The sequence below is a fragment of the Meleagris gallopavo genome, chromosome 23 (genome assembly GCF_000146605.3).
Source record: "Meleagris gallopavo isolate NT-WF06-2002-E0010 breed Aviagen turkey brand Nicholas breeding stock chromosome 23, Turkey_5.1, whole genome shotgun sequence".
NCBI lineage: Eukaryota > Metazoa > Chordata > Aves > Galliformes > Phasianidae > Meleagris > Meleagris gallopavo.
The window spans coordinates 3,405,029-3,410,702 of NC_015033.2; the positions used below are offsets into that span (position 1 = coordinate 3,405,029).

Consider the following 5,674-nt stretch of genomic DNA (forward strand, 5'->3'; position numbering starts at 1 on the left):
TTTTCTGCCACTTCTCTGGTATGCAGTAAATATTTTCAAAATTGTTTCATGTGTTATAGCATATACTGGATTCTCCTGATTGTACTGCTATGGAATAGACATGCTTTCAGGGGTTTCAACTTATCCTCAAGGTTTACTTGATTCATATTTCTTTAGAGCTGCAAGAACCAGTGAAGTCCATTCTCCTGCTTCTGGAGCACGTGGAGGGAGAGAATGCCCTACTGCCAGCAGCAACAGAACTGAAAGTTGGAGCTATACAGACAGCTCAGTTTGCATCTAAGAAGGTGAAGAAAATGCAGTCTTATATCAGATGCTGTTAAAAATACTGGTAGAGTGTAAGTGGTTATAAGTGCCTTCTGTCAAGAATTTGTTCTCCAAATTAAGAATGACTCATTTTTCTAGCAAACTTTATACAAAAGCATTGGTGAAAGAAAATAAAAGATGGATTTTCAGGGGTTGATAAGAGGCATTAGCATTATCATATTAAATTAGTTACTTTTAATCATTTCTTTCTCTAATTCTAAAATACAAGAGTGTGAGTGCAGAACTGAATTGCAGTATTCTAGTGTTTTGTTTTATGATTTCTTGTGACAGTGAACAAGATGGCTGTTTTCAGTTTCAGATGGCAGAAATAGCTTGGCAAACAATAGGGCTCCATGTAGTGTCCTGGCAAATTAAGTGAACAAATGGTATTAGGTATAAAGAGATGGAGTTGACTGTGTTGGAGGTGTGTTGTGTTTCTTGCAGAATGTGGAGTTCAGTTTTGATAACCTGTCACACCTCCAGAAGAAGGGATTTGCTATTGAACCTGTAAAGGGAAAAGTTGATCGTGGTCATGTAAAACGCATCAGCGTTTGTTGGGTGCCACCTGCTGACTTTGATGTAAGTAACAGTTGCACATTGCTGCTTAAACCGCCAGCACTGCAGCTGTGTTTTCACTGACTTACAGGATCAATACAAAAGCTGCTTTGACACATTAAGATACAGGAACAAAAGCCAGTAACTATATGTATGATTTGAAGGCTTTGTATCTTATCTTCGACTTCCATTCATCTGTGTGATGAGAACAAGCATTAGTCACTTGCACTTGATAGGACTTAAAATAAATTCTTACAGACCACTGCATTATACAGTGCCAAGATACTGCTCTATTCACTAAAAAGATACTGCTTTGTTTGCATCCACGAAGTGACTTTCTTAATGCTCCTTTCTCAAGGAAACCTGCAGTCCTGCAGATACAGAACTATGTTTCCACGGATCGTTCTGCCACAGTGTTCACATTTCCTTTGATGTATTCCTAGAAGTCAGTGGGACCTGTTCCATTTCTGCTTTATGAATTGCTTCATGAACCCTGTTTCCCTGGCATCTCCTGTCTTTTTTTTTTTTTTTAATTGCAGTCTTAGTATGATTTCAAACAGCCCTAAGGCTGTAACTGCCCTTTCAGATTAATCTTCTTGGGTACTTGTGAAGACTGAAAGAATCCACTCTGCTAATTTTTGTTGTCAGCAGTGTGTGGGACGGCAGAATGAGCGGCCTAATCCAAAATTAAAAGGATGCTGTCATTGCTTGGAAAGAAGGCAGTAAAGATCCTGGCACGACATACGAGGCTGACATAGCTCCTCTTGGCAACCACTAGTTGTTACACAAGATTGAATGCTAAATCATGGCAGCAGGGTTCACTTCTTTCCTAACCCTTACTGCAGCATATTCTGTTGCTGCCTTGCCAGTTGTCGTGGATGTAATGTGGGGACAGCATCTGTAGTGCTCTGTGGATAGAGCACTTAGTCTGCTTTGTTTATGCAGCATGAACGTTGTGTGAAGACAGGAAACAATCAACCAAGAGGGAAAAGAGGTAACCTATGGCTATAAGAGGTGCATCTCACACCTGAGCTGAAAAATAGTTTAGAATTTGACCTTTTCAATCTACAAAAGAAATAAGTTGATTTTTGTGTTTTTTGCGGTTTGTTTGTTTGTTTTGTAGGCCAGTGCCCCCCTGGTTGAGACAGCCTTCCTGAACTTAAAAGGTGATATAAAGGAATCTTACAGAATCCTCTTTGTGGCAACAGTTATATCTGCTCCCACTAGCTGAGGGCTCAAAGCTATGTGGAAGGTAAAGACTTGATATTTGGGAAATCACTGGATCTCAGTTGGAACCTGGGAAGATTCTGAAACTGTTGCAAATATGTGAGGGGAGGAGGAAAGCGGGAAGGAAGGTAACATGTAAAATTCCTGCTTTTCTCCCCACAGAATTCTATATAAACTCCTTATCTACTAGTTTTATTTTTAGACTGACCTGGTGATGCTAACCTTGTAGTATAGGGAAGAATTAATGAGAGGCACCAAGTAGATACATCTACTGCTAATTGCAGTGTCTTCCAAAGGCAGGAATTCCCTCAGAAGGAGTAACTTTTTACCTCTAAATGGGTGAGTTTCAAACAACGTCTGCTTCCAACTTCATTTGCATTTTAATGGCTGTGGTGGTTTTCTTTTCTGTTTTCCCTAAGACCAGAATAAAGTACTTCATTTTAAGCTGCCTCCTGCTAGTTTGGGCAATGATTTTTACAATACAGTGTGAAATCTTCATGTTCAAGAAGAGATGGTGACTATGCTGTCTACTAATCACTGTCTATGATTAGATGCTAGATCATGGCTGCCCAGGAACTTTATTTTCTATATTTGTTTTCATTTGAATTCTGACTAAGATCAGATTCCTGCTGGTTACTGGATAAGCTGAAGTGCCCCATAGGTTTAACTCGGGTCAAGAATGGTATCTGGTTCAGGGATAGGGAACAAGGGACCATGGAGTCAGCAAAAATCCTGAGCACAGAAATCCCTTAAATCTTGCATCATCTTTCATGAATTACAGTAAGCCTGTGATAAAGCTTCCTGACCGCCACTCCAACACCCTATGTCATTGTGTAGTTGTTAAAATTGCTCATATAGCTTAGCAGTAAGAAAACAGAACTAGTTGTAAATGTCACTAAGGTAAATGCTTCACGCTTGCCCAACTACGAGGAGCTCACCACAGCAACTCTAGCCTTCATGTAACTTACCTCTTGAAGAAAGAAATAATTCAACACTTCACCTCCAACGCAGGTTAGCAAGAATTACTGTATGTGGGGCGTTAAAATTGCCAGGAACTGCTACACATAAAACATCAAAACAGAAACGTAAGTTTACAAGACTTCAGTAGGGATGGAGCCTACACTGTGAGGAAGAGACAAAAATGTGTCCTCAGAAATACAGCTGAGTTTTCCAGAAGCTTAAGTTTTCTGCTTCTCTAACTGTACTCCTGAACATCGTGCTTTTACATGGAGTGTTGCAACTGTGGGTTGCTCCTGGATCACCAGATGGGAACTCTTGAACTTTCAGAAGTATATCTACATTTAGATCCAAACTTGTTGGTTCTATTCCAGCTGTAGTTTGATAAGAATGCCATTTACATCCATTTTATATTCCTTAAAAGCTACATTAAGTTAATTGCTAAGACAAAGTGAGAGAGTAAGAGTGTATCATCGGTATGTGTTTTCTTATCCAGTGACTTCGGAGATTGCTCCACACTTATGAATGGTGCTTTTTCTAAATGAGCTACAGTCCCATGACCCTGCTTGGTCCTGTAGGAAAATATTTCAGTCAACAGCACATGACATAACTGATAAAGCAAAGCCAGTGACTGCCAGCTGGAGGGAAAGCTGCTCAACTCAGTACTTCCATGCTATCAGGTCTGCTGTTGCTCTTTATTGCTTCTTACAAAAGAAACTTGTGCCTACAGGAGTCCAGATATATTTCCTCCTGTTTCAATAAAGTCTCAGAAAAAAAAAAAAATCCTGTATTTTGTCATGCTGTAATTACTGTCAGAGATTTCAAAATGTTCTTCTTTTAGTTATTCTTCCCCTTTGTTCTCCAATTGAAATCTTTCTCAACCCAGTTAGCTTCCCTGCTTTATAGGTCCAGTTGTGGATTTTTTGTTGTTGTTGTTTACCCAGTCTTATGATTACCCTCATTCTGATCATCTGCATAGTGGCTAGCTGTCCTGATTTCAGCTGGGACAGTTGGTTTTCTTCATAGTGTCTGGTATGATGCTGTGTTTTGGCTTCTGAAGAAAAAGTGTTGATAACACTCTGATAATTCAGTTGTTGCTAAGTGGTGCTGCACAGAGCCAAAGACGTTTGAGTTTTTCAGCATCCTGTTCTGTCCTGCCCATGAGGTGCCGGGGGCACAAGGAGTTGGGAGGGGCCGGAACCAAGGCAGCTGACCTCAGCTGGCCCGAGGGATATTGCATGCCATATGACATCGTGCAAAAAGCTATAAAACAGGGAAACGGGCTGGGGGTCAGCTGCTCCTCGGGCATCACTTGGTGAGTAGTGAGCAACTGTGTTGTGCTTCACTTGATTTGTAAATATGTATATATGTTGTTATGTTGCTAATACTTCTCTCTTTCTTTTCTGTCTTAGTATATACTCTTTATCTCAACTTACAAGTTCTGCCTTTTTTTTTTTTTCCCAATTCTCTCCTCCATCCCAGTGGGAGAGATGGGGAGGGAGAAAAAAGCCGAGCAGTGCTCAGCTGCTGCCTGGCTTATGCCCCAGCACTCACATTACAGTTTTCTGCCACGTAACTGACCTCTGCTGTATCACTGCTTCAACAGCAACTTTAAGTCACCTTCAGCTCTGATGCAGAAATACTCCTTCCTTCATATGGGTACAGTTGGCTTTTGATGCATGTTTTCTTCCTCCCTGACAACAGTGAGACAAGCAAGGGGAGCTTCTTAATGCTCTGGGTATGCGTGATCCATCTAAAATAGGTTTCATTGTGAAGAGAATTGCAGAAAAGCTATCGTTCAGAAAGGGAAAGTTGCTACAGGGATTAGTGTAATTAAAGCAACAAAATATTTCCCCACAGTTTTTCTCCCAAATAATAACTTGCAAGATAGTCACACCAACATGTAGGAATTGTAACTGAATTTATAAATCTGAAAGTTTATAAATATTACCTTCTCTGGGAGCAAACCCGTATCAGAGAACCATCAAAACCTTTTCAAGTGTGTTTCTATGTGTTTTAACAAGGCTTTCTAAAAACACAAATGATCTGTTTTCCCAAAGCTTCGTTGCTGCTTTTTATTCCTAATTTCTCATTTCTTTTTCACTGCACCTTCAAAATATCTCTGAAACTTCGCAGCTCCCAGGTGTGTGCTCAGCTGCCAGCAAATCTGGTTGTTATTTTTAAAAATCAACGAGCAGCAGTCCAACACCACTCTGGTGAAACCTCTCACTGCTGGCTTCTCTCACAGAATGGCCAGGGTTGGAAGGGACCTCAAGGATCATGAAGCTCCAACCCTCTGACACATGCAGGGCCACCAAGCTCCACATTTAACACCAGCCCAGGCTGCCCAGGGCCCCATCCAACCTGGCCTTGAGCACCTCCAGGGATGGACGGGGCATCCACAGCCTCTCTGGGCAGCTGTTCCAGCACCTCACCACTCTCATGTCAAAGAACTTCCCCCCAACATCCAACCTAAATCTTCCCTGCCTCAACTTCAAACCACTTCCCCTTGTCCTGCAGTTATCTACCCTTTCAAAGAGTCTCCATCCGGACTCCTTTTGTATCACGTTCCCAACTTCACGGCTTCCATTGTGCGCGGCCTTCCTGAATCACAGCCCCGCAGCGGCTGCAA

The 5,674-nt window shown here is 41.5% G+C and overlaps 1 long non-coding RNA gene across 1 annotated transcript; it reads left to right on the plus strand.

Annotated features, from left to right (window-relative positions):
• The first annotated feature begins 196 nt into the window (after positions 1 to 196).
• On the plus strand, positions 197 to 3,387 carry LOC104914150. Its single transcript, XR_795841.3, has 3 exons — positions 197 to 284; positions 748 to 882; positions 1,982 to 3,387. It is a non-coding gene; the product is annotated as an uncharacterized LOC104914150 (long non-coding RNA).
• Positions 3,388 to 5,674: the final 2,287 nt, after the last annotated feature.